Raw genomic sequence first — 23,214 nt, forward strand, 5'->3', positions numbered from 1 at the left:
TCATTCATTTTTCATCCCAGCTCAAAATGATGCAGTCGTTGACGTTCGTTTTTTTAATTCTCTCTAAAATACGAGACAAAATCTCCTTGTCACCATCTGCTCTCAGTGATTGTTAGTTTCATATAATTTATGCCCATTACGAAATCCTCGTGAAGTAACCGATAATGCTGTTGGGATCATAATATTGACGTATAAATGATTCATTTTAGCCTGCTGTCAATATTTCTTAAATATGTGCGGCGCCTAATTAAACATATTGTTTTATTTGAAGGTGAACGACGGGTCGCGTTCATAAATTTTATCGGGTGATAATCAATAGGCCTGGTAAAACCGGTGAAATCCGTAAATCCAGGAATATTCACCCGAAACCATGATGTTTTTTTAAAAAAACTGTTAAAGAGCAGTATCATTGCTATCCGTCATCGCCGCAGGCGTCACAACTCAAACTCTCCTGGAATTTATGCTACAGGAGAGTATAGAGTTAGAGCAAAATTTCTCTGGCCATCATTCCCAAATTTATAGCACCGCTCGCCTGCGCATAGTATTGCATTCAATATATTTTGGTTAATCCGGCCATACCTGAACCTTCCGAAAGTACGTCCGTCGGGAGGGATCGTCGCTGGAACTTTTGCGAACCTGTCCGTGCAAAACTATCCGCGACTGGCGTGGTATTTATGGCTCCATATCTCCCCGTCAAACCACACTTAATCTCGCGGCATCCCTCCCCGCTCGCGGCCAATAAATTGTTTCTTGATGTTTTAGTGGAAGCTCTCTCGCGGCGTAAAAATCTCTACACCAGTTTTCTGTATGGGTCCTCTCTCCCCCCCGCCTCAAACGTTGTTCGAGCCCCGAGGTCGGGGCGCTAGGACTCCCGTTTATTCCATGAACCGCTTTGTTTTCATCCCGGTGAAGGCTTCATGGGTTTTCTCTCCTCTTTCCCTTCCCCCACCAAAAACTCCCTCGCCGTTGTGAGTACATATGTATGCGTTGCCTGTGTACAAATGTGCAGCCTTCCCTCGCCTCCGGCATGCGCTCCACCCACGACCTCCCTCGCAAAAGCTCTCTTTCTCTCTGACGGCATATACTCCTGTTCTCGTGAGTACAGACTCGGGTCGGTTCGAACTGAAAGTAAAAACAATAGCACGCGAGCTCTCTCCCGAGTGATCGTTGTCTGCCGTTTTATCATTTAGCTCTCTCCTCCTCCTCCGCCCTCCACCTCTCTGAATTGCGTATATCTTTTTGTTTTCATGCCAGCCCTCTCGCGCTTTGCTCGCGTGTGTTTTTTTTTCTCTTTCCCTTCTGTATCACACCATCGTTGTACACAAGTCCATACAGCGACCTCGCGCTAATAACATGGGGCAGAGCTCCCGAACGAGAGAACCTGTCCGACCTGACGTTTGCTACAACGATGTAATTGGGTGGGCGAGGGTGGTGTGGGTTGTTATAGGAGGTGGGTTAAAGGTTCGGGGCACGCCTGGTTTGATATCGGCAGGAGTAGTAGGAATTTGCGCGGCAGAATGCTGCTTTTATCGCCATCAATCGTCGTAGAGTAGCATGGCGCCTGTCACTATTCCTACGGCGCGGATGTAATGCGCTGAGTACCATGAAATTCGTATTGTGTGCGGGCGAAAGCGTTCAGCTGCTAATGGTGACCTCGAAATTTGATCCGGGTGCTTGATATGTTTGACCTTCGATGGCCGTCCAAAAATGAAAGGTTGGTAATGTTTTGAATTTCTGCTACTGGTCGGGATCACCAGAAGTGATGTTTAGATCTTGGACACGCATATCGTTGAAATACTTAAATAATAATTTAGGTTTAATTGAATAGGCTCTTTCCAATTTAGGCTTACTATATTCGACGATCGTGGAATTCATCGTTTGGAAAAATTTTTGTTGGTCAGCTATCACGGCTATCACGCAATCCCCATCAGTTGACGTATTATGTAATTTTACTAAAGTTGTTGTTGTTGTACCTCTTCTGGTGATTAACATGGTTATTCATTTTATTATGAGGCGCATTGATGATGAAACGTTATTGTTAGTAGTCTGCTTTTATTTTCATCGATTGCAATGCTGAATACAATAATTGCGTTTATTTTAATCAGCCGAATTGGAAGCCATTCATATCAGCAGTGCCAATCACGCTTTCTATAACCTAAATATTGTTGGTGTTAAATTTTCCAGGAATTTATCTGGCAATAGCGCTCTCGTTGCGATTTCACGTTTTATTTATTTTGAAAATAATGTTGTTCATTTGTGGGTGGAAGAATTTTTTTATCCATCGACGTATTCACAGACATGAATGCCAGTAAAGCCTGAAAAAAACTTACGCCAAAAGTGAACGTGGAAGGGTTGCCGGTGGTTTATGTGTGTGAAAATTGGTGGAAGAATGAATCCGTGCACTGAATATATTATCAACGGTTTACAGGTCTTTTTTCCAAAAGTTTTCTTTGTTTAGGTGTATGTTTCATGAGAATGCGCGTTGGTGGTCTAAAAGGGACGTTGCTAGCGGGATCTGGCGCTGATGATATTACAGATTCAATTGAGTGTCGTCCAGGGTATTGTTTTTTTAACGTAATTTTTTTCTGCTGCTCATCGTCCTATTCCGAATTTACTTTTAACGGCGGTGGATTTACTGCGTTATTTTTTACGTGGCATTCTTTTTCTCGGCTATATTAGGGGGATTTAACGAACATTTTGTGGCAAAAGCGAGGAGAGGGCTTGCGTATTGTGTGCACCTTCACTGCGGAGTAGCAGCTCCAAAACTTTTTCAATATCGCGAACCGTTGGCGTAATGCTTTTCCTTTTTGTCTCAAATCCCTTTTCTGCTGCTCGCGAAACGAAAAAAAAAGATAAGCGAATAGACAAAAAATATTCCGCGAGAGCTTAACCCGCTGCAGTTTCGAGATCCCGTTTTGTATGTACATACCTACGAGGGGCGTAATCGAATACCGTTTTGACGTTAGTTTACTCGTTTTATGTGTATCGGGAATAATTAGCGCTTTTGTAAATAATTACCGTAAGACCGCCGAACGTGGTGCCTTAATTCGAGTATTTAATATAAACTTATTTTGTTTTTGGGATTTCCGATGGTAGCCGAGATGTGTCTTCCTGGGAAACGCTGACCGGAACTAATTTCAAGGATTCCAGCCTGGAAAACTGAGGGATTGAAGCCAAAACTAATTTCAGGGAGTACAAACGCTGGCAGACCGCGCACATGTTTTTAGTATGCTTTCTCCGCATCTTCTCTGTTAACGTGATGAACGGCGGAAAGGCCTCAAATAGGCTTGAATAGGACTATCGAAGGGCAGACATTTAGAGTTATTTTGACCTTTGATCCATCCCCAAAATGCTAAACGAGGACGTACATTTTTTGTTGCTGCTCTCGTATTATCATGTGCTCAATTGTTATTGCCGGAGGGTATATTTGCATGCATATACATTTTCTTTGGGCGGTGTTGTCTCGTACCTGTATTTTTTCTTCGCTAGCTAGCGCTATACGGCTACATGATTATATTTAATTAGCCTCTCAGTGGGACTACGGATGAAATAGTCGACTTTTTTTGTGTTCATGTAAGGAAATTTTGACTGAGATAGTAGTGTTGGTAAATGCAGGTGGTTTGTGTGGTGTAATCTGTATACGTGCCTAAGTAGGCCATGCTGAAGCAAGTACCCATTAATAGAAGATTATATTTTAAGCCAGCTACACCAAAATGTCCATTGGCGTATTGGAAAACGTACGTTTTGTGTACTCCTGAGTAAATTTGAAATGGTGAAATGTTTTTTTCTATAATTTAAAATGACTTATAGATAAATTTATTGCTTCTTTAAAATCAAATTGCCTGGTGAACTGTCTAATCTAAAAAGCAGTGGATTCTGTGTTTTTGCGCCGTTCTTTCGGCTTCCGACTTTAATTCTATATTTTTAGGTGGATATACGTTGTTTATCTGAATATTATTTAAAATAGAATATCCTTAGTGCATTCAACCGTTGCAGAAAAATAGTATTTCGAAAATCATAATGTTTGATATGTAAGAGCTCGCGTGGAGTTACTTGCTCTTTGATTTCATTTAAAGAACTAAAAGAAACGGTTGAATGGGTAAATTATGGTATTGATATTTTTTGTCATAACTACTTAATGGGAGGTATTTATGGCGTGAGAACTGCCGGAGAGAGACCTCTCACAGGAGGTAGATTTAAATGAGGTCAACTTGATTTTCCAGATTTTTGGGTACACCCGGTAGTGTTCTGCACAAAAGGGTTGTCCTAATGTTCTTGCGTAGGAGTTAAAGACCCCTTGACAATATCCTTGGCGTTGCTATCTCAATGCAATCGTTTTAGATCGACCTTATGTCCTCTCGCGTCGACATTTTCTTAGGTCTGCATGCAGCGGTTAATAGCAGCGAGAAAAAAAAGAATTCGGGTGCTAATCTATAATTCGTGGTAAGACCATGTTTGTATGGTGCCAGAGATTGTACCCGCTCCTATCTTTTCAAATGAGAGTGTGTGGTTTCTATTTAAAAGCTTTCTGCGTAATGTAGACAAAATTAAAACTCGTGTGCGAACTCATTACTTCCGTTTTATTTTCACGGTCAAAATAACTTTATAGATTTTAAACTTTAAGCAAATTCTTTCTGTTTTTTTTTATTTAATTTTTATTTTCGAATGGTTCCTTTGATGCTTTCACAATTTAGTACGTCAAAAACCCTATACTGGGATATGGATTTACGTGCTAGTTGACATTAAATGTCGACTCTTACTAGGAATTATTAAACTGATTCTTTATTCACGATATTTACGCAGCTATTGAAATAATTTCAGTTTAATTCGGTTGAAACAGAGCTGCCATTGTCGGCCCAAATTGTTTTAACGGTTACCTTATTCCCTAATGAACAGTAAGAAATAATATTATCATTCATTGACGTGTACTGACCATATCGCTTTAGGAAAACTCCAATTATTGTTCGGGAGAATTAAGCCATCGTTAGGATGTGACCCCTGTGCTATAAGGCATTAAATATATCATCATTTTTAATTAAGTCTTAGGCGAGGCGCGTGTGCTAGCAACTTGTTTAATGAATACCTTTAGATTTAAGGCTTGAATTGAAATTTTGATTTAGACGTATGTATGTCAAGGGCATAGGAGAAATTTTGTGTGTCTGATCTTAATGGAACAGGAATATATCATGAAGCTGCTAAACATTCCCCACCTTTACACGGCCAAAACTATAAAGGCGCCTCTAGATCCGTTTATTTTTCTGAGCTATGGAAATATTGAGGTATTAGAGAAATTGGAGTTAATATGAAGAGTTATTAGCTCATTAAAAATCATGTTTCCAATTGAAAATTGATTGTTTTCACCAGAAGGCGATTCTATTATGACAATCGCAATTTCTGCCTGAGAATACCTAAAAAAGCCTGATAACAATCCCAGTGAAGTAGGCAATTTTCGATAAAATGCGTCTTAAATTTTCACTAACAATAAGTCAGATGCTATGTGATGGAGCTGATTTTTTCTTTGGTTTTTGTTCTAATGGAACCTCTAACTAAAAAAAATGTTTCAAGCCACCGTAGTACACGTGGTACTTGCCTGTCAGGAATGCTGTCGTGTAGAGGATAACACAAAGTACGAGATGAAATCAGGGGCTGGGACTCCGTCTAATGAACATTAAAATAGGGATTCTTTCCACCCCTTCAACCACTCATCAATACCCTATTCACCTTCATTGACCTCAGACCGATGCCGGCAATTTTTTTCTCGTCCGCGCACTAAGCTGTGGTCACCCTCAAGTTGTCACCAAATGACTGCGTTATCTTTCCTTTCGGCGTTCCTCGCATGAGCGTAGGAAGTCCGAAGCCATTTTTGTAATTCTCGCCCGCGGCGGTGTCCGAATGATTAATTAGAAAGATAACTTTTTTCTCTCGTCCGCGCCGCTCTTCCAGAAATTCCTTCGGTCGGTCGCCCTCGTGTGCAGTTTCCATCTCGCCAGCACCCTGTGGAATTCGTCCCTCCTCTCTGGCTCTCTCTCCCTATTCCTGCTTTTCCCGAACCTCACTCCACGCCCATTACAATCCCCTCCAGCCTTTGTCCTCCCTTCTCCCGACCACTCCCACGCCTCCCTATTCTTTTCATTACCTCCCCCTACCCCCAGAAGAGCCGCCGATATCGTCACGGAGGCTGGCTTCCTCCCTTTCTCATTTCATCATTTCTACTTCCACTCCTTTTAGTTCGGGCCCCTTTTATCCCCTCCCCGTGCGTCCCAGTAATTGCTCGGAAACCAATTTATTTGGATGTGTATGAAATTGGGAGTCTCTTTCCTTCTCCCCTTATTTACGTATCAACACTGAGTATTCAATATACCATATTCAATTTCTCATTACGAATCAAATACATGCATTAATCTATTTTCTTAGAGAAATAAGCTTTGATAGAAAAATTGACGTTAAATAATATTAAAAACAACATGGATAGCTTATTAAATAAAGGAAAAAACTAGCATTTTCGACAAAGGGTTACCTCACAAAAAACATGATTTGCATCCCTTTGGTATTATATATAAACTTTTGTAAAAGTATATTGGACTATTTAAATGCAGTAAAGGATCTTATACAAGACCAGTGGCATGAAGAGTGCTCGGAATGGGTAGCCCTCATACGATATCAATTCGCGTTTGATGGTCGGCATGACTATAAAAAGTTATGTCGAGGGTATAAAATAAATTGATTTTATTTTGTCAGCTTCAATTGTATTTAAATTTAATGATTTACGACTGAAATTAAAATGCATTCTGAATCCCTTGGACCCCATCCAACCGTAACATCCTAATCATTATTCCCCTCACTTCCCCGTTTTTTAAGTTTTCGGTTTCGAAAATACCCGTATCTGTTAAATCGGAAGGTCATCATTTAGTTCCGATGCCACGACGTGTCGATTTTTGTTGCAAATGGAAATGTTATTCTTTAAATCCGAGAGTCCGGTTATTATGACATAAAAGTGGTTAGTCATGATTGTTCTGACTGAAATATGGTTGTGTTTTTAAGGTGGTTCCTTTTCCGGGACTTCTCTAGTCTAACTACGTGGCTACGCTCTTTATCATGTAATTACATAGTAACACTTACGCAGGCGACCATGATGCGTGGCGAAAACCTATTTTATCCATCGCGTGGGGATATCGTTGGGGAAAACCTATTGCATTAATGTTTTTTTGACCTTCTTATTCGATTCATTTCGTGCGGAAAAGGCAACAATTTATTTTTTTTAACGATAGCTCAGGGCCAGAAAGAGGGGAAAGGGACGGCTTTGATTGCACTTGTGCTGGTATAACACGTCCTTCCGTATCTATTGCTGCAGAGATAACTGCTAATGGTTGAGTAGAGATGTTTATTATTTTATACCCCAACCCTACCGTTATCTTTGCATATGCAGTGCATGAGATAGCGTGCTAATGTCGGCTGTAGCCTAGGTTTTACAACGTGCGGTTTATTTGGGCTTTTTTTCTTGTTTCTTAAGATTTGTGACTCAATAAAAACTGCTAGGTACTCCGTTTTACACTATGTTAGCACGCACTTCGCTTCACCCACCCTTGCTTCATTCGTAATTACATCTTCTCTCCTCCGTGTGAGTAGTGTTGAAACACCTCCTCCTACGAAGAGCCACTCCTACCCACCTCCTTATGATAGTTTCCTGAATGGCTTGGTTCGTGGTTTGATTCGCGGACGAGGTGAATGTCATATCGTTAGAAATTATTTTTTGCCCAGCGCTTAATAGGTTTAAAATAATCGAATGTGTATTTAATATGTTTTGTTTATCATCTCAGTGTTCACTATCCTCGCCCATTGTTTTGTTGTGCAGTTACTTCAAACTTCCTACCATGTATTTTTCTCCTTGCCACCGCTAGAAAAAGTTCTATATTCATCTAAACATATATTATTCCGAGGGTATTTTTATGAATAATAGTATCTTAGTTCTACATTTTATTGGTTCAATTTTTGAAAAGAGGGTTAGTCCCTTATATATGCAATATAAGGTTGTATTTAATGCGATATGAGGTTTAAAATATTCTGGAGCAGTGGAAATTGAAAATTTCGGTTGTGGGGTTGACTCACACGAAGGGTACTGTTTAATATTGTCTTAGCTCTATAATGCCTGTAAATGAAGTGAGAATTTGATATTGGTAAAAATTTCATTGGGATTGTAGTTGCTTTCGATTTTTTTTAAATTATGGAGGAATCAGAGGCGATGATTGCCCAGTTCGTCATCATCACTGGTCAGAATTCCTGCGATTATTATTCGACGCTAGATTTTCTTGTTTTAACATATTTTGGTAAGTTCCGGGTGTGACCAAGTGGAGTAACCCAATTACTTGTTAGCATAATTTTACTTCAAAATTGGATGATTGCTTAATTTACTCCATTTAATCGATGGAGGAATATAAATATGCTGGTTAGGGTGAGAATGGATGAGGTATCAAATAACAGTTCCGGAGAAGAAATGCAACAGTGGTGCGTCCTGTACTCGAGAGAAGGACCCGGTGAATAGGTCACGTAGTTGGGCATAGTATAAATGTCAGAAATACAGGGTGTTTCAGGAGGAATCTGTAATACGTAAGGAGGTGGTAGGGTAGACAATTTTAAGCACTTTTAATATATAAGACACGGTCTCAGACGTTATTTTGTGGCATTGATTCGTTATTGAATGAAATGAATAACTTTGTTTTATTCCACACTTTATTTTGAATCTTAAAGGTCACCTGATGATAACACTAGATGTTGAAACCCGGGTCGTGCTATTTCAAATAAAGTGTGGAGTAAAACAAAGTTATTTATTTCATTCAATAATTTTAAGCATTTTTGTCCATAAACATAAACAGTGGCAACTCCGTGGTTACCGAGCTATGGCAACAAAATTTAGTATATATACCAAGATCTAGTGTACTACACTTTCAAACTATTAATACCGCTTAAAGAGAATCGAAAAAGAAAACCCAAGCCACCACCAAGTGTTGGAATTCCCGTCAGATGCAGAGTCGAGGGAACGAAGTGGAGCAGAACCCCCTATCCTTGTTCGTATGCACTTCAGTAAAACTCGCACTACATGGCCATGAATCAGCGAGGTTCACAATGACAAAGCACCACACCCTTACATGCATTATGAAAAATTGATCATCAATCCGCTGGTGCCGTTCCGAAGCTCAAAATTTTAAATATTTTCCTGATTAATTCTCGATGACCATGAACGATTATTTCTCTAAACGAATTATCGTTATTCTATCTGCGCTAGCTGAATAAATCACTCGTCTTTCAAACCAAAGGTCGCGTGTTCGAATCCCGTCTGAGTGTTACCACTCTCCCTGACGTATGTGAATGTGATCATTTGTAGCGAGAACCAGCGGTCGAAAAAGGCGCAACGTGTCGTGTCCGGCGGGGCGGGGGTAAAATAAATTTACATAGGAAACACTACGAAATAAAAGGCTTCAAATTCGATGTTTACAGGTTATCGAAATTGAATTCCTAACTAGAATCAACACTTTCCAGCAAATTTAATTACAAGTATTATAAGAACATACAACAGCAAAAAAGATAACAAGGACTTATTTAACGATATCCTATCCTAAATTTCATTATATTCGTAGATCAGTGATGATTCCAAGTGTGAGCGAATGTTGGGTATTTATCACTTCCTATCGGAGTGGTATGTCCAATTCCAGAACTTTCGTGAATGACAGAAAATAATTAAAAATTCTTATCACAAGCGGCATCTCGAAAAATATTTTTTGCAAATATTTGCCGTTCAACGCTTTGACATATAATTCACACATTGAATTGGAACCAGATCCATATATTTATAAAAAGGCGAAATTTAATCATAAGAATCACGGAAAATATTAAAGCTTAAACAAATAGAAATGAATAAACATTAAAAATTTCATTATTTTTTAATATCCACATTTAATTGGTTTTGCATTGATTTCGCTTTTATTTATACTCATAGTGTACTCAAAGACAATATAATTAATGAAATATATTACAATATTACATAATATACTTAATAAATTTAATTATTAATAAAACTGACCAATGGCTTTCACCGCGATCAATTTTAATGAGAGACTTTATGTATGTACTTTGATGACAATTCCTGCCCAGGATTATCACTATTATGATATAAAATATTGGACTCATGTTGAAGTACAGATTTACAGAAGGTACAGATTTGGCTTGAAATCCAAAAAAAAGAGAGCGAGTGAGGTACATTCTCAGGTGTGTCCACCAAATGTGATTTGCTATCGATTTGTAAAAATTATGGCACTAATGATGGATAGATAAAATAATTTATAGATAGAGTAAGATCGTCATTAAGCACTTAATGATTATAAATCCTTAAAGTATTTTACATCCAAGCAGAATAAAATTGATGGTATAAATAACAGGAGAACACAACGCAGCTAACCGCAGATAAAAATATCGAAGTGAAAAACTACTAACTAGTACTAATACATTAATGATCACAGGCCTGCCGAAATGGTTCAGCTATCAACGCGCCTTTTTTCTGCGTTGCAGTGGTATAATACGCGTATGGTCTTGCTTCTCATAAATCGACGGCATTGTCACATGCACTAGGTAGCATTCTAATCAAGACTTCACGCAACGAATGGAGTAAGTAAATTGCATCCATTTCTCGTCCTTCACAGAACCCGATTTTGATTAACATATGTAATAATAGGTACTGCGAGATCCTCCGAACTAAAAGTACTCCTACATCTTCGATAGTGATTATGAGCTGTTAGTTTAGATATCAGTAATTCCATTTGCAATAAAAGTAACTCACTCCACTCATCCTATCGATATGAAATTGATTATTCAATCAAAGATTCACGGAAAATAGGAGACGAATGTGCGCCAATAATCATCCTCGTATACTTTAACATGATAATGAATTTCATCCTTCATCCATTCGACCGCTTCATTATTCATCTACGTTCCTTCACAATAATTTCTCAAATCCAAGATGAATTTCTTCAAACAGCTGGTAATAAGGACAACAGCGCTGGATCATATTTCGGATTGAATTTGGCCTTGAATCTCAGTTGTATCCTCATGGAGGTCTATTTTTTCGAACTTTCTCGACACCAGTTTGGCTTCATTTTTTCCACACGCTCAGAAACTCAATACTTTCCCACGTTAACCAAGCTAGCACATAAAATTTAAATATCGCCCTCCCGAAATTGAAAAACTGGAGGATGAGTACAAAAAAACATAAACGAAAACCGAATTTGAACCAGGAAAGGGACTGCGGGGGGAAGTGAGTTTTTTTGGGGATTGGGGAAGAGACGACCAATGAGATTCGGACCGTGGAAAAGAGGAAGGGAGGAATGGGGAACTCACTAACGACCACGCACAACGCCAACTTTCACTCGATGTGATTGAAATACATGCAAGAACAGATTCGGTCTGACGGGTGGGCTTTTTAAAGGGTAAATTCTCATTTCCCTCTCCCTCAGCATCCATCCTTTAAGGATTTCGCTTGCCATCCCGGCCCTGGTTGAGGTCGTCGTTCGGGGGTAAAGGGTGCCCTCGGGGTGAGAAATAGTGGGAGGAGGCTGGGGCAAGGGGGGGTCAGATCGTGGAGGAACCCTGTGAGGGATGGGTAGGAAGAGGAGGTTTGAGGGAGGGCCGAGGAGGAAGGAAGGTCGACAAAACTGGCACCAGACGACAGTGATTACATTCCGTCGAGTGTGCAGACGGTTGGCGACGGAGGATTTGAGGCGAGATAAGGGACCTGAGGGTGAGACGTAGAGGAGAGAAACACGTGGACTGTGTGGGACCAATAATAGGCTAAACCCAGGAAATCGAACATCTGATGCGAACCTAACAAAGGAGAAAATGCTTAACAATTTTTTAACCTCAGCTTCAGCAAACCAGACTGGGTCTTATTCGACCCTTTATTTCATAGTACTACAATCGTAAGAGTTGTGTAGTGAGACATTAAGGAGATAAGACATGTGGGCTGTGCAGGACCCAGAATCGGCAAAACCCACGAAATCTAGCATCGAATGTGATCCCAACAACGGACAGAATTCTAAGGGCCTGTTTTATAATATCTAGTTATCCCTAACCATAAGGTGATAAAACCTTAAACTTAACCTAGAGGTGGTTGAATATAACGGTTAACTTCTGTCTAATTGTAAGATCAGATTCAATCTAACCAGAACTTTCAGCCACCACCAGGTAAAGTTGAAGACTGCATTGTCTGAAGTGAATGGTGTTTTAGGAAATGGTAAGGGAGGCAATTTTAAGCATTATTAACCCATAAACATGGGGTTGTAACTCCTTAGATACTGAGCTATGGCAACGCAAGGATTTTTTTCTTGCCTTTTCGAGATTTTATTTAATACTCAGGACTTAAAAGGACATTAAATAATCAAGTTTGGGCGAAAGTGTGCGATTATAATTGACTGAAGCAATTAGTCTCGAAATGGGTGAGATTTCACAATCGTATTATTGATATTCGCTCTAAGGTCTCGTTTAATTAAACTCAGAGATTAATTGTTTCAAACGTAGAGTACCAGAAAATGTACTGTACCAGGTTTAGTTAATTAAAGAAACAGAATATCGGTGTTAGTTGGAAAACCTTTCGATAAGCCAATGTTTTCTAACTGGAGGAATGTGGCTGATGTAATCAAGGCGATAATTATACACTTGGATGGAATTTATAACTAAGTTATTGGGGATCGTGTACGTCTAGGAGAGAATTATGTTCTCTTTGGAACTCATTTTTCGTTAACATTAATGTGAGTAAAAATTGACATCATCGCTCATGTTACTTACATGTTTTTTTCTCTTCCACATCCATGGTGACTCAACGAATGTCCGAATTTTTTGGCTGTTACTTAAGTCAATACTTAATGTTTGGAGAGGAAGTGATTATAAAAGATAAAACTAATCGTTGTCTTTGAATCACATTTATTCTGATTTATTATCGAAAGCGTAATGAGATTAGCCCATATTTCGGACTTAAACAATTCGAGATAGTTGCCTCCGTGACATTGTCTCCGAGGTTAATTAATTTTAACGTAACATAACGGGACATTAGCACAAACAAATGTGTGCATTGAATATTTCATAAAACTCGCTTTCAAAACCGAACGACCTTCTCGCTAAACAGTTTGTTTCCTTCTGTGTGACGCCATTGTGAAAATCTACTTACGTATTTGGAATAATTTTTATCGTTCAAAAGAGTGCATAATTTACATGACTTAATGCAGGTTATTCATGTTTTACCTCACATTTTGTGTTTTCGGCGACATCTATTCCTCCCGTTTCTCTTTTTTTCCTTGTTTGAAACTGTACGATTTTTGCTCGGTGAAGCACTGTGTTGCATCAACGTTGCTACTTCCCTGACTTAATCTCGCTCCGATCACATCTGGACTTTGCCCTGGCTGCACATACTCCGTAATAGAATCTGTTTTCCTGAAGTACTGACGTCAAAACTCTACCTTGAACCCAAGCAGTGAAAAATACGTCCATGTGCTACAAAAACATCGTATGGGAGTCGGGATTAGTGCTCACAGAAAACTGGGGTTGAGAGTGTTGGAGTGTGAGTAAAACATTTTTGAGTCCACGTGATAGTTGGAGACAATTTTTTAGGCATCATATATAAAAAGTGAGGTGGAGCTGGTGGCATGTCTCTTAAGATGTTTTGAGACTTCTATTAGTCTAACACTTTGATACTAAAACTCCCTGGCTTGTGCCTTTGATTATTATGTTGGGTCATCGTGTAGTAATTACACTTATTTGTCGATAATTTGTTGTATTGAAACTTATTTTCCTTTTCTTTGTTGTAAAATCAGCTTGACTACTTCTTAATTATTGTAACGGATGGAAGATTCTCACCAACTGCTGGTATCATTTGTATTCTGATTTGAAAGGAATGCAGTTTTATTTGATGGCGAAGCAATGCTCTATGTTTTTTATTTGATTTTTGTTGTTTATTATGGGTTAGAATTGAAATTAGCTGTCAAGAAAAAAAAATAAGGGCATGAAGTTCTTCTAAACATGGTTACGCAGTTCCTCAGTAATCTTCTTTCCTGTCTCTGAAAGCGTGAGGGAAATTAATTTTCTTAATTCAATTAATATTCACCACTTAACTGTAATATGCCCTTATTGTCCTATGGGACTCTAATATATGTGTAATTGTTATGACACAGGTGATATTTCGGAATCACAATTTTCGTCTCCAATTTCATCCTAAAATTGGTACCTAACCTTTATTGCAGTATTTGTGGTAATTTAAAGCTTGTAAACATTAGTTTGACGATTGGCAAGAAACCTGCTTTTGATTCCACTTTTTGTTAATGGGAATCCATTGATTGTATTAATTCCAGCCTACTTTTTGTGGCCTTTTCAGGTATGAAATAAAGTTGAAGTATTTGCAGCTCGAATAATTGAAATATGTATTTTCATTTTGCCAAAAATATTTAACCAGTGTAGTGCTTTTGTCTGGAGTGGTTTTTTAACACAAATTTTTTGACATTGATAATTTTTCTGACGATTAGCTTTGTGAGTATAACTTGTTTTTCCTGATGATTTTTTAATTATTTGCCGGTTATTTGCCAGAAATTCTTTGTAAAGTTGTTTTTGTCGACCAATTTTTGCTATAAATATACGTATAAACCGATTTTATACCTTTAAACATTGGTTTATAAATCAATGAAATGGGATACCGATTTTACGTGGAATTTGGGGCAATGTTTATTATTTTTGCAGTGGGATATCGCCCTTTGCTGGGTTATTATTTAAATTATTTAGGCAGTTATTTTTTAGTTATTTATGAACATATTTTTCGCTGTATACCTTTGGATAACGCTTGAGCTGGGATTATACCATATCTATGGGCTTATTATGCTTAGTTAGTTGTAGAAATTGTTATGTTTCTTTAAAACAACTCATACTGCTGAGAATGAGCGCAATGTGTTCTAATGAAATTTTGCTCTTTGCAATAGAGTGTGTTTTTCAAGTTTAGAAGTATTTCATAAAGTAGAGAAAGATATTTTTCGAGCAAAATAAATAAATAAAAACACACTATTATTCCTTGATTTGTATGCATGATTTTGCTTGCTGTTTTTAGTTAGCCAGTCTAGGAATTCGCAACAGGAATTATCTATGTTATCAAGTCACGACCGAAATTTCTGGGAGCTTGATTATTAAATCGGTCTAAAGTTTTCCTAACAGTTTGAAAAACTGTTGCACCCGTAGATCGCAGAAGCTCTGATTTTCGAAGCTCTGAAGCGGATGCATTTCTTAGACTTGCTGAAAAATACCACAATCAATGGATGCCTGTTTCATTTGTACGTGAGACATTTCTGGGCCCGCTCTGTTATTGCTCCTTCGAGTTTCCTCTGGCGATAGCTACTTTCGTATTTCATCAAATAATCGTTGAGTATAACCGCTTTCTAGTTTTGCGGTGTCAGAAATTTCCTAGTGTTTCTTCTCGCTACTTTCGTGTGAGAAATGTTGATTCAACTTCATAAGAAGGAATAACTGATAGGAGTCGCTTCACCGTGAGCTTGATGGCGTATTAAGAAACTTCAGGTGAAATCTACCTTAATTGAAAAAAAAGCATGAGAGAAGTGGTTATTCATGTGGAAACTGCAGAATGATGTCATTGTTACAATATCAGTGACCCTAAGAGGCTGCTTATAAGTTAGAGCTGAGTTATTATTCTGAAAATATTTTTACGCATACATTGAATACGTCCTCTACGAGACGTACTTTTTATTTTGAGTGGTTTGTTATGATTTTTTTATGTTTCAGCGAAAATATAATTAATACAATAAAAAAACGGTGAAACTTTTACCTCTGGTTGGGGCCTATGTTGTGCACTCTTTCTCCATGTATTTTATTGTGTAAAGCATTCACAATTATTCTCTTATTGTGGAGATGACAGTGCGATGCTATTCAATAGAACTTCGACTTTGAGTGATGGAATTTTTTTCGTGAAATGGCATGGTATCTGTATAAATATTCCTGTGCTTGGCGTGCGCAGAATAAACATCTAATTATAACTAATTAATCTAATTGAAGTAACTATTTCTTCATGTGAGCATAATTTTAAAGAGGCACGTACATAATATTCATGCAAAATTATCAGAAGTCTCGCATTTCGTTCAATTCCAAATTTATTTTATTTGATAACTTCAGGCTTTACTTTGAGAAACCTCTCCATATTGGAAATAAAGGAATAAAACTTTGGTAAAAAAGGTATAAATATAATGTATAAATATTTATTCCTTATTTCCAATTATTTTATTTATTTATTATTTCATTAGGATATTTTGAAATACTCCCTATTTTTCGTAGTCTTTCCAGTAAGCGGCATCCAATTTGAAACTAGCGAAAATGACTAATGAAATCAAAGAAAGTTTTCGTGGTGATTTTATTACTTTCATGCATAGGCATAATGAATATGCCAATAGAACACATAAGAATTTGCACGTCTTTCAGGGGAGCTGTGTGAGCTATTGCAATTCTCTCCATCTGTAATGTTTTTTTTTAAATCTTTTCTTTTTGTAAGCCTTTTCCCTCTCCCATCGGAAGCTATTACAGCAGCGCACTGTAGTGGCGCTCGACCTTTTGTCTGTCAACCGTGTCACTCATTCCCCTTTATGGCCATCCTGCCGGCTAGGTCTGGCGATGCACACTTCAATTAAGCCTTCCCTCCACCCAGCCCTCTTCCAACGACGCTCCAATACTCATTTCGCCGCCTCGGCTTCATCAACCCCCTATGCCGCCCGTATAACCCTTTTCCACCATGACGATTCATTATCTTGCAGCTTTGCCGCCTTCAACGGTTCACCCCCGCGCGGTCGTCGTTTTCTTGTGATTGTCAATTAACCGTCGACGACGTGCCCCGAGCGAGCCTTCTAGTCAAAAGGGGTCATTTCCTATCAATAAAACTACGTCGGTCCAATAATCTTCGATGTCGGCGACTTCCTGCTGAGCCGGATGGGATGTGTTCGTTATTGGCATCTAGGCGGCGGTTGGACCCCGTCCTCGCCGCCGCTGCTGACTCCGACGCAAATTCGGCCATTAATTGCTCACTTGACAGATTGATTTTTCATGCATGCCTCTCTTCGGGCAGAGATGGGTGGATCTCATCCAGTGGGTCAACAACTGGAGAGTGTGTTTAGGATGTTTGTTGGGATTCGCCAACGTCGTGCATGCAAGTGCCCGCGAGATGCTAAACGGAGTCGCTTAACCCTTTTCGCCAGTTTAGAGACCTTTTGTCCTTCCATTTTCTCTCATTTGGATGTATAGCTCCCTCATAAAACTCTTAAAAATGTCCTACGGATGATACATTCTGGTCATGCCTTTATTTTGAATAGCATAAAGCGTTTATTTTCTTAATGAAGTGTAAAAAATTGTGATTTACATGAATCTATTTCTGTACGACACAGGTTTCGACGTGGCTCTTCATTACCTAGTAATGATGACTTGCCACATGATGATGTCACCAGTTGATGACGTGTCAAGTGGAAACCTATGTCTTACCATAATAAATTTATGTGGAAGTGCAAAGTTTTTTACATTTCATATGATAAGTCGATTCCATGAAGTCACACCTGAGACAACGAATTATGTCGATGCTAATTATTTATTCTATACGTTTTATGCTTCGATTAGTTATTGTCGAAATAAATAAGCGGATAAGATCATGATCAACTTCTGCGGAGGAACCTTTTCATTAAGTTCATATGACCATTGCTGTTATTTCCAATGTCTACGGTTTTAACTTCTGTCAAGACATTTATGAACTTATAGAATTTTGTTTTGTCCCACTTTTGCGTCTTATAAATTTTCTATCTAGGGCTATGCCGGAGAGTATGCCCAAGAAATTTATGTTTTCATTTTCTCTCTATCAATAATTCAATTGCTTTCTTCTGAGGTATCCTTCAGAGATTTTATGTTGATTTTCTCATCAATATATTATGTTTTCATCTTTTCGACTGAGAGTATTCCATTTAAAAAAGTTTCACATACTTACTACGAGCTCAAAATACTATTTAGCATTGGATTTACTTTTCACCGTTTTCATGAATACAGATAGTTTACTAGTGATGGATATATACTTTATGTAGGTTTATTTTTGTGAAAAATTCAGTTACATGGCTCCAAGAAAGTACTATGTCTGTTGACTAAAGACACCCACGTATTACAGAATTTTGTTGCTGGATAACATGTGTTGGATGTACAGTCTATGGTTTCACCATGGTCTTCCTCCTCAAGCTTAACTCGGTACAAGCGCTTATCCATCTTCCTATAAGTGACCGCATCCATGCGTTGAGATCATTTGGATGCAGTAGCTTGCTGGTAAATCTTTACTTTTCTTTTTTTTCTAAAAAAACGTTCGAATGTTACTGCATATATTTAATCTGTTTTGCAACTGTGCCTTTAACGTTCACCCGTGGAAGTCACCATGTGTGACGGCGAGGAAACGCTGTGCAGGAAATGGATATGCTGGTAAATATTTGATTGGCGCTGTATCCGACCTTTTCTTTCCACCAAATCACTTGAATCTGTAATTAGCGTCCGGACGAGGTAATTATCTTGAAGAAATACCCTTTACAATTCGATTTCTGCTGCGTAATTCACTTTCAAAGGAAAATGCCGGGGCAGGATGGCAATAAGTGTTGGCTGAGCCTTGTGGGCACACTTGAAGTCTTCGTTCGGGTTCGAGGTATCGAAAATGAAGGACGGTTCTGGAATAATAGTTGGAGAAACGCGTATGTATTTGAGTGGGAACTAGAGTCGTCAGTTTGAAGCACGCTCTAAGAAGATATGAAACATCTCTTGGACTTTCTGTAGATCTGTTAATATTTTAATGTACTTTCCTATAAAAAAGGTAGTGAATAAGTACTTATAAAGAGATATATTTCGATACCTGTCCTCATTTTTGAGTGTTAAATTTGGCGAATGTAAAATTTTCAAATGATATAAACAGCATTAAGTTTGTCGCATTGGTCTGAATACATCAATCCGGCCCACCATAGATTGCGTGATCCGGAATTTTGCCATTTCAATCTTGGTCGTGGCATAGATGCCTTACATCGATTTAATTTAATGAACTCTGAACCTTCAACCTTTTGTAAATGTTTCTAAGGTTATTCCGGATACTTTGAGCCTTTAGCGACTACCGTCGTTTGCCAAAACAAGCTTTGTTTAGTCGGCAGAAAGAAGGACATAACTCTAAAGTGAAAATTATGCTTCAATTTGGCATCCCTTAGGGTATTTTAGCGTCTTTTCTGAGGGCATAAAACCTTCGAGCGGCATTATTTGTTTCTGTATCGGTGACGTAGTGATTGCCTTGATGATAACCTGCGCCATCACATAACTTAGTGTGATTAGAGGGAATGGAAGTTTTGGAACCCCCTCTAGTACGGCGCGGTGTCGAAATTCTGGTAAGTATATTCGCGCATGTATGCAACCCCCACTTGAGGTGCAAATGGCGTAAAACATGCCGCTGTCTGATGCAGCAGCTCTCGGCGTCTTGACGAACCGAGTGGGGGTCGTGCGGAGTGCATCGCATGCCTATAATTCACGCTTCATTTCCTGCCTCCGTTGCATACAACCGTGTGCAGGCGTCGATCCCCCTTCCATGTGTTTATCGATCATCATCTTCGGATCAAGGGCCCTCCGCGCACCACAAGCGTCAATTCACGTGTACTCCTCTGTCCCACCTTCCGCAGCTTTGATGCTCTCCGCCGTCGTTGCTTGGACGCTCTCTACCCTGCCCTCTAGCGAGTGGGGTGTTTATTAATACAAGAGCCGGGAGAGGAAGTGACGTAATGTGTGTGTAGGGTCTCCCGATTGGCAAGGGCTAAGGGGTAAGATGCGTATGTAACAGTCGCCTCCTCCAAATGCGCTCACTCCTCGTCGGTGAGTTCTGTAGTCGTCCTGTGTCGGATTCAATTGAGCGTCCACGTCATCGCTTATCAATTCGCTATGAGACTGTGTTTGTACATGAGCCGCCTCTTGTCACCTCTCGGAAGATGAGGCGATGTCCTTGTGTGAGCCGGAAATGCTCGCAAGTGATGATTGGGGTCATTGATATGGGTGCCGAGTGATTTTTTGCGACCTCTTTTTATTTGTAAACTGTCGCACTTGAGAGGGATTGCGATACCTCTGTGGATCAAGTCCGCGTCTACGAACCCGTTATGTCCAGTGTTCTGCCGCAAGGGTAAATAAAATACGAGGGCTGTCCTGATGGTAATCACCAGATCCACCCTTGAGCGAACGCAGTTGCGTAAATTCAGCGTTGAACTTGATATGACAAGGAGTGACAAAGGGCCAGGGATACCCCTAGGGAGTATGGATGGAGTTGGTCGTTCCCTGAAACGTGAAATAATTTGGATTTTATGAGTCAACTTTAATAAATTTTCAGAGTATTTGCGTATCACTAATTTTTTCTGAATTTCAAATTACCTTAGATCTTTTGATCATTTTATCAAAATATTGTAGGATGCTAAAATGATGGTATAGCTAATTTTTATGAGGCTAATACGACCAGCCTCTAAATTATGCCAATGGACCAGAAACACCCAGCTTGGGACTCGTGAAGAAAAGGGCTTCAGTTGGATTGGAAAAGATTTGTGCATTCAGTGATTGACAATTTTCTTCATTCTCATTTATTTCTCAAGTTTCTTCAGTTGCTTACTCTCCATTTTTTTTGTTAATCTATTGTTTCTGTGATATTTTATGGCTCTGTTTTTAAATCTGGTTTCTACCTGTTAGAACCGGGTTTGATTAGTGGAGAGGGCAAGATGGCTGGAACACAATTTGCGTTGGTTATTTGGCGTTACCAAGTTACCATAATATGATCTTAATATTCACCTTATGGCTATTCAATTCAACGTACGTGTTTAAAGAGATGTTAACACGATTAAGTTTGTATAAAAAACATTAAATAATCGGGTATTACTTTTTTATCTAGATTTTCTGCTATGGGCTCATAACAGTTTTCGTTCTTACAATTAGACAAAGACAATTCCCTCTCCCTTCCTCTCTTTCCTCCTATGCAGTCCCTATCTTTCTTTATAAGGCGTTGATAATTTTATTCCAATATTGCCATCTTACAATTTTTATGAGTCTGAAGAAGCACGCATAGAGAAAAGTCTGTAGCTGTCCGTTTTGAATTATTTCACGTTTTCAAGTTTTATGATCGATTTAGCGTATTAAAAGCCCGATTTAGTGATTAATCCACAGTTTGTGTCTAAAGTGAAAACTGTGAAAATAATTTAGCTTATCAGGTAGCGAGAAGGAATTCCTAACGGAGAAAGTTAAAATTTTTATTGAGTGCTTGAGATACTTACCGTGAGAATTCCGTTCATTTTTACTGAAAACAATCCTTGTAATAATTCTCAAATTATCAGTCATGTTGAATAAAACCTGAACTTTGGGATGCGAGTTGAATAAAATGCGATTTTTGAACAGGCGCTTTAGTTTGTATCTCTTTAGATAATGGGAAATATAGAATTCAGCAAAAGAATCGGGATAATCGAACAATTACTTGAATAGTGATATGGAGTTAAAATATTTTCCTTCAACGCGCCATGGATATTGACATTTAATGAAGGGATTAAAATTCTTATGCCCCATTCGAATATTATATGGTGAGAGATCTAGTTTTTATTCAATTTAACCCATGTTATAAACACTTTTGATTTTTCGGAAGCTATTCTAATATAATTTTTCGTAGTTCGTTGACTATGCTATTGGGTTTATATTACCACGGTTGCTTGATTATGCGCCTCGCAATTCCAGATGATATTAGATTTTAATCTCCAATTGGATTATTTTTTCATGCTTGGAGAGTAATATTTTTGGATTTTTCATCGTTCCATATAATGAGAGTCGAGTGCAGTGATTCCATTTGTTTACTCCGGTTTTTGTCTAATTGCATGGCTTTGATTTTTGCCTTATTAGCCCACGGATTCCTGCATTTTTGTCATAGTTCATGAATAGTGCGCAGGAACCTGTTCGCGTTTGAATTTTCGCACTAGCGACTATTCTGTGTAATGCAAGAGGGAACGCCTTTTATCGTATTTTTGCATTGGTTGTTGGCTCTTGTTCATGTAGAATTGGAAGTGACCTAGAGGATAGAATTTGATTTATTTAGTCGTTCTCATTTGACGCCGGAGTGATTTTCAAAGTGAATATTTGCATTCAATTTTTCGAGCTTGTGTGAGAGCGTCGAATCAGGTGTGTGACGAGGTCCCGGATTATGACATTAATCTCAAAATTTCAACATGCCTCCATCAGTAACCCGTCCTCAGTGATGGCAGGTTGTCATTATATGGAAGATGAAATATTCATCGGAGCTATCGTTGCATTTCGAAATTAAATGCCTATATTTATCAGACCGTGTGATTACATTTAAAGGGTGATTGAAATCTCTAGGTTGCGTTTTTGATATCAATTTTCTGTAGAACAAAGTTTTTTTGAAGCCGCCTTTTTTTGGCATTGATGGAGCTTATAAGTACTCATTTGGTTCCGTTTGCAGTATTTTAATGGTAACGTAAGTCATAAATTAATGATAAATACTTTGGCTTAGTTCTCTCGTTTCAATGGTAGTATTTAATGAGTGCCACTAACTAGTAATTTTCGTGAAACATCGTGATGCATTGCGGTAACTCTTGTTTTCTTAGACTGTGTATTTGAATTTATATTTAACTTTTTCAGAAAATTTTGGATTTTTTTATAATATCGAGGTTGACGTCATCGAGAATGATTTCATTTTTTTGATCATCGTAGATGAATTCTCATTTAATATAAGTACTCATTCAGTTTTTTGGATTGACGTGAAGCCTGTAGCTGTTACATACGTTTTATTAGCTACGTAATAACGGTTTGGGAGCGTACCTAATACTTTCTCTTCGAACAAATGAAGGCGAGAATTTTCTAGTTATGAGTTCTTGCTGATGCCCCAATTAGGATTTTTACTCTCTGCGCTGTCGTGAACGATATTGTACTGCTACTCTATGTAGTGGGTTTTAAAAGCAAAGCTTTAGGGGTTTCTCGATTTCGGAATTGAAATTGGTTAATTCTTTGGCAAATATTGGATTCTGAATATCCAATTCAGGATTTAGTGCTACTTTGATTGTAAATTGTTCTAGTAACTATAATTTCTTCAATTTTCAATTATTTACGGTCTGTCTC

At 38.6% G+C, this 23,214-nt stretch overlaps 1 long non-coding RNA gene across 1 annotated transcript in view; it reads left to right on the forward strand.

Moving 5' to 3' along the window:
* LOC124166897 overlaps positions 1 to 23,214 on the forward strand; it is a 422,752-nt gene that overhangs the window by 78,366 nt on the left and 321,172 nt on the right. The gene's annotated exons all lie outside the window — the stretch shown is intronic.

This window comes from Ischnura elegans, chromosome 10, assembly GCF_921293095.1.
Source record: "Ischnura elegans chromosome 10, ioIscEleg1.1, whole genome shotgun sequence".
Taxonomy (NCBI): Eukaryota; Metazoa; Arthropoda; class Insecta; order Odonata; family Coenagrionidae; genus Ischnura; species Ischnura elegans.